The sequence below is a fragment of the Lactuca serriola genome, chromosome 5, assembly GCF_051521515.1.
Source record: "Lactuca serriola cultivar US96UC23 chromosome 5, Lser_US96UC23_V15, whole genome shotgun sequence".
NCBI lineage: Eukaryota > Viridiplantae > Streptophyta > Magnoliopsida > Asterales > Asteraceae > Lactuca > Lactuca serriola.
In genome coordinates this window covers 257547666-257554120 of record NC_136412.1, presented here as the reverse complement: position 1 = coordinate 257554120, position 6455 = coordinate 257547666, and the positions used below count along the sequence as shown (strand labels likewise).

Sequence of the window (6455 nt, the reverse complement as noted above, 5' to 3'; positions counted from 1 at the left end):
CACCATGGTCTTGTTCGGCATTTTATGTCATGAATGCCGCAGAATTAGAAAGAGGATCACCAAGATTAGTTATCAATTATAAACCTTTAAACAAAGTTTTAGAATGGATTCGTTATCCTATTCCTAATAAACGAAATTTGCTAAAAAAGCTTTATGATTCAAAAATATTTCAAGTTTGATATGAAATCAGGATTTTGGCAAATACAACTTCATGAAGAAGATAAATACAAAACTGGTTTTAATGTTCCCTTTGGGCATTTTGAATGGAATGTAATGCCTTTTGGATTAAAAAATGCTCCTTCTGAATTTCAAAATATTATGAATGATATCATAAGTCCTATAAGTAGTTTTGCTATTGCTTATATTGACGATGTCCTAATTTTTTCAAAATCAATTGATCAACATTTTAAACATTTAAATCAATTTCATGACTTAATTTATCAAAATGGTTTAGCTGTCTCTGCAGCAAAAATGCATTTATTTAAAAATGAAATTCGTTTTTTAGGACATGATATTGTCAAAAACACTATTAGACTATTACAAGAAGCTTGCAATTTTCTACTAAATTTCCTGATGAAATTAAAGATAAAAAGCAACTTCAAAGATTTTTAGGACGCTTAAATTATATCCATGATTTTTTCAAAGATTTAGGGATCATATGTAAACCACTTTATAATCGATTAAAAGACAATCCTGAACCATGGACTCAAAAACATACAGATATAATTAGATATATAAAACATAAGGTCCCTACTTTGCCATGTTTAAATTTACCTCATCCCGATGCCAAAATCATAGTTGAAACCGATGCTAGTGATATTGGATTCGGAGGAATTTTAAAACAAAAATTTGTTAACTCAACTGAAGAGCAATGGTTCGATATTACTCTGGTGCATGGAATGATACACAGAAAAACTATTCAACTGTCAAAAAGGAAATTTTAAGCATTGTTTTATGTATTAAGAAATTTGAAGATGATTTATTTATGAAAAGTTTTTTATTAAGAATAGATTGTCAATCTGCAAAAACTATTTTGGAAAAAGATGTAAAAAATATTATTTCCAAGCAAATTTTTGCTCGTTGGCAAGCCCTCTTAGGTAACTTTGATTTCGAAATAGAATTTATAAAGGGAGAAAATAATTCGCTTCCTGACTTTCTTTCTCGAGAATTTTTGCAGGGAAAATGAGTTCGTCGTCCTCTTCCAAACATGATGACAAGAAGCCAGTCTCTCAAAATCTTGTTCCAGTCTCTCAAAAGCTAGTTCCATTTCAAAATCAAAATCGTTTTTCTCCTTTAACTCCTACTTCTAAGAATTCACAACTTTATTCTAATATCCTTCAGTCAAAGCTTGTTACTCCAAAAGTTACTTCAACCGACACAATAAGCCCTTTTGCAAAACCTATAACTCCTCAAACTCAAAAATCTATTACTCCTAGCCCTTCTACAAAAACTCCTTATGTTCTTAATCCAAATTTCCTAAGAGTTCAAATTCTTGAAGATTTTCAAATCCATAAGTTACACCAAGGTTTTCATGTTCTCACAAATCATCTCTTTGGACAAGGGAAAACCTTTTATGTTGATTCGTATAAAACCCGAGAATATTATCAAGCTATTCTGCAAGAATCTGGTTCAGTCAATTTTGTTCATCGTTCTAATTCTAAAGAGGGAAACATTGATTTTAGCAAAGCTCATATTATCAAAATCATTTCTCCAGAAAGTTGGGTTCCAAACCTTCACTCTGAAAAACCTCTTATAAGTTATCCTGCTTATCCCAGATTTTCTTACTATGATTATCAAGACGCCTGGACTAAGGCATTCTTTATTCGGAATTATTCACATTCATGGTTTATCTTCTTTGATTTGAACTTCAATTGTGAATATCCAAGATGGTTTATCAATTGGTACAAATATATGGGTATTCTTCCAAATTGTTTGCCAAAAGAAATTTACGCTGGATATCTCAAATTTAAAGAATTGTTTATTCAACAAATTCCAGAATTTGAATACATGTTACAATTCACCATGATATTTAAAGTTCCATGGATAATGTCTTGGACTTTTCATTATCAAGAAGCAAAGGATTCCTCTCCTCCTTGGCTTAATCGTCAATTTCGCTCAAAATGGTGGGATAAAATGAAGATTTCTCAAGCCAGTGAACAAGCAGTAATTAAACATTATCAAGAAATATATATTCAAAAACCAGAAGTTGAAGCCACTTTTATCAACAGTCTTCCCAAAAGTGATGTGGATTTAATTGCAAGAATTAAAGATGCTGCTACCTCTTCCCCTGAAGAACTTCAAAAATTACTTCAAGAAATTCGCCAAACTCCATCAGTTTCTGACGATTCTCCAAAATCTATAAAGAATGATTTATTTGAAGACGCTCAAGACCCTTTTGATGATCCTTATGAAGAATAAGAAATCATTATCCATAAATTTGATGTAATACTTTAAATGTAGGATATTTCGTTTCTTCTATTATCAAAATTTCGTTTTTCAAATACGTATGCATGTATACTATGTAGGTATTCATGTATTTATGTATAAACAATTTTTATCAAAATTATTATCAAATCTATGATCAATGATGATATGAAGACAAAAAACTTTAGAAGATGCTCTATAATGGCTTGCTTTATCAAAAGAAGATGGTCATTGATTACAAACGACAATTGTTTCAAAAGATGAATGACAACCACTTTCAAGGACAACCACTTACAAGTAATTATTTCTATTGATTGGCCATGGGTTCTTACGGTGAAAAATATCACTAGATGATTTCAAGACTTTGAAGACTCCAAGATGATTATAAATAGAGACTATCCTTTAGTTGAAGACACAAGAAAAAATTCATTCTCTAAAAAATGTTCATCTCATGTCTAAAAAATCTCCAAGAGTCTCTCTTTCTACTAGTAGATGTTCAAAGTCTTTAGATTTTCAAATAATTCTTTCTCCAGAAGTATGTACTGATTGTAATTCAAGCCTAATTCAAGAAGGTATTATCTAAAATATTTTATCGTTGTGTTGTTTTTATTTCTCTATGATAATTTCATTTCGAGTTATTCTAACTATTAATTCTACAAGATTTGAAGTTTTTGTTAAAATAGTACTCGTTTTAATAATCAAATTAATCAAATTCATGCTTAAATCATTTAATTATGTCTAACAAAATCTTGATGAATTGTATTCCTAATAGAAATATTCTTTTAAAAATACAGCAAATCCAAGAATCTATAAATAATAACTCTGAGCAAAATCTTAAAGATTCTTATAAAACTACTAATCAAGGTACAAAATTAAACAATAATCATATTCATGATGTTAGACGGTTCATAAGAGCAAGTATAAAAATTTGTTACAAACAGATACGTTATCTAAAAACAAAACTATTTGTTACAAATAGTTATAAAACTATTTGTTTTTAGATAGATAGTTTTGTTTTTAGATAACGTATCTGTTTGTAACAAATTTTTATACTTGCTCTTATGAACCGTCTAACATCATGAATATGATTATTGTTTAATTTTGTACCTTGATTAGTAGTTTTATAAGAATCTTTAAGATTTTGCTCAGAGTTATTATTTATAGATTCTTGGATTTGCTGTATTTTTAAAAGAATATTTCTATTAGGAATACAATTCATCAAGATTTTGTTAGACATAATTAAATGATTTAAGCATGAATTTGATTAATTTGATTATTAAAACGAGTACTATTTTAACAAAAACTTCAAATCTTGTAGAATTAATAGTTAGAATAACTCGAAATGAAATTATCATAGAGAAATAAAAACAACACAACGATAAAATATTTTAGATAATACCTTCTTGAATTAGGCTTGAATTACAATCAGTACATACTTCTGGAGAAAGAATTATTTGAAAATTTAAAGACTTTGAACATCTACTAGTAGAAAGAGAGACTCTTGGAGATTTTTTAGACATGAGATGAACATTTTTTAGAGAATGAATTTTTTCTTGTGTCTTCAACTAAAGGATAGTCTCTATTTATAATCATCTTGGAGTCTTCAAAGTCTTGAAATCATCTAGTGATATTTTTCACCGTAAGAACCCATGGCCAATCAATAGAAATAATTACTTGTAAGTGGTTGTCCTTGAAAGTGGTTGTCATTCATCTTTTGAAACAATTGTCGTTTGTAATCAATGACCATCTTCTTTTGATAAAGCAAGCCATTATAGAGCATCTTCTAAAGTTTTTTGTCTTCATATCATCATTGATCATAGATTTGATAATAATTTTGATAAAAATTGTTTATACATAAATACATGAATACCTACATAGTATACATGCATACGTATTTGAAAAACGAAATTTTGATAATAGAAGAAACGAAATATCCTACATTTAAAGTATTACATCAAATTTATGGATAATGATTTCTTATTCTTCATAAGGATCATCAAAAGGGTCTTGAGCGTCTTCAAATAAATCATTCTTTATAGATTTTGGAGAATCGTCAGAAACTGATGGAGTTTGGCGAATTTCTTGAAGTAATTTTTGAAGTTCTTCAGGGGAAGAGGTAGCAGCATCTTTAATTCTTGCAATTAAATCCACATCACTTTTGGGAAGACTGTTGATAAAAGTGGCTTCAACTTCTGGTTTTTGAATATATATTTCTTGATAATGTTTAATTACTGCTTGTTCACTGGCTTGAGAAATCTTCATTTTATCCCACCATTTTGAGCGAAATTGACGATTAAGCCAAGGAGGAGAGGAATCCTTTGCTTCTTGATAATGAAAAGTCCAAGACATTATCCATGGAACTTTAAATATCATGGTGAATTGTAACATGTATTCAAATTCTGGAATTTGTTGAATAAACAATTCTTTAAATTTGAGATATCCAGCGTAAATTTCTTTTGGCAAACAATTTGGAAGAATACCCATATATTTGTACCAATTGATAAACCATCTTGGATATTCACAATTGAAGTTCAAATCAAAGAAGATAAACCATGAATGTGAATAATTCCGAATAAAGAATGCCTTAGTCCAGGCGTCTTGATAATCATAGTAAGAAAATCTGGGATAAGCAGGATAACTTATAAGAGGTTTTTCAGAGTGAAGGTTTGGAACCCAACTTTCTGGAGAAATGATTTTGATAATATGAGCTTTGCTAAAATCAATGTTTCCCTCTTTAGAATTAGAACGATGAACAAAATTGACTGAACCAGATTCTTGCAGAATAGCTTGATAATATTCTCGGGTTTTATACGAATCAACATAAAAGGTTTTCCCTTGTCCAAAGAGATGATTTGTGAGAACATGAAAACCTTGGTGTAACTTATGGATTTGAAAATCTTCAAGAATTTGAACTCTTAGGAAATTTGGATTAAGAACATAAGGAGTTTTTGTAGAAGGGCTAGGAGTAATAGATTTTTGAGTTTGAGGAGTTATAGGTTTTGCAAAAGGGCTTATTGTGTCGGTTGAAGTAACTTTTGGAGTAACAAGCTTTGACTGAAGGATATTAGAATAAAGTTGTGAATTCTTAGAAGTAGGAGTTAAAGGAGAAAAACGATTTTGATTTTGAAATGGAACTAGCTTTTGAGAGACTGGAACAAGATTTTGAGAGACTGGCTTCTTGTCATCATGTTTGGAAGAGGACGACGAACTCATTTTCCCTGCAAAAATTCTCGAGAAAGAAAGTCAGGAAGCGAATTATTTTCTCCCTTTATAAATTCTATTTCGAAATCAAAGTTACCTAAGAGGGCTTGCCAACGAGCAAAAATTTGCTTGGAAATAATATTTTTTACATCTTTTTCCAAAATAGTTTTTGCAGATTGACAATCTATTCTTAATAAAAAACTTTTCATAAATAAATCATCTTCAAATTTCTTAATACATAAAACAATGCTTAAAATTTCCTTTTTGACAGTTGAATAGTTTTTCTGTGTATCATTCCATGCACCAGAGTAATATCGAACCAATTGCTCTTCAGTTGAGTTAACAAATTTTTGTTTTAAAATTCCTCCGAATCCAATATCACTAGCATCGGTTTCAACTATGATTTTGGCATCGGGATGAGGTAAATTTAAACATGGCAAAGTAGGGACCTTATGTTTTATATATCTAATTATATCTGTATGTTTTTGAGTCCATGGTTCAGGATTGTCTTTTAATCGATTATAAAGTGGTTTACATATGATCCCTAAATCTTTGAAAAAATCATGGATATAATTTAAGCGTCCTAAAAATCTTTGAAGTTGCTTTTTATCTTTAATTTCATCAGGAAATTTAGTAGAAAATTGCAAGCTTCTTGTAATAGGTCTAATAGTGTTTTTGACAATATCATGTCCTAAAAAACGAATTTCATTTTTAAATAAATGCATTTTTGCTGCAGAGACAGCTAAACCATTTTGATAAATTAAGTCATGAAATTGATTTAAATGTTTAAAATGTTGATCAATTGATTTTGAAAAAATTAGGACATCGTC

At 29.5% G+C, this 6455-nt stretch overlaps 2 long non-coding RNA genes across 2 annotated transcripts; one reads left to right on the top strand and one right to left on the bottom strand.

The window, feature by feature from the left end:
* Positions 1–1958: 1958 nt before the first annotated feature.
* On the bottom strand, positions 1959–2848 carry LOC145054078 (uncharacterized). The gene is made up of 2 exons (XR_013684696.1): positions 2720–2848; positions 1959–2404 (listed from the first exon to the last, which is right to left on the bottom strand). It is a non-coding gene; the product is annotated as an uncharacterized LOC145054078 (long non-coding RNA).
* A 612-nt stretch (positions 2849–3460) lies between these two features.
* LOC145054076 (uncharacterized) lies at positions 3461–4861 on the top strand. Its single transcript, XR_013684694.1, has 2 exons — positions 3461–4100; positions 4416–4861. It is a non-coding gene; the product is annotated as an uncharacterized LOC145054076 (long non-coding RNA).
* Positions 4862–6455: the final 1594 nt, after the last annotated feature.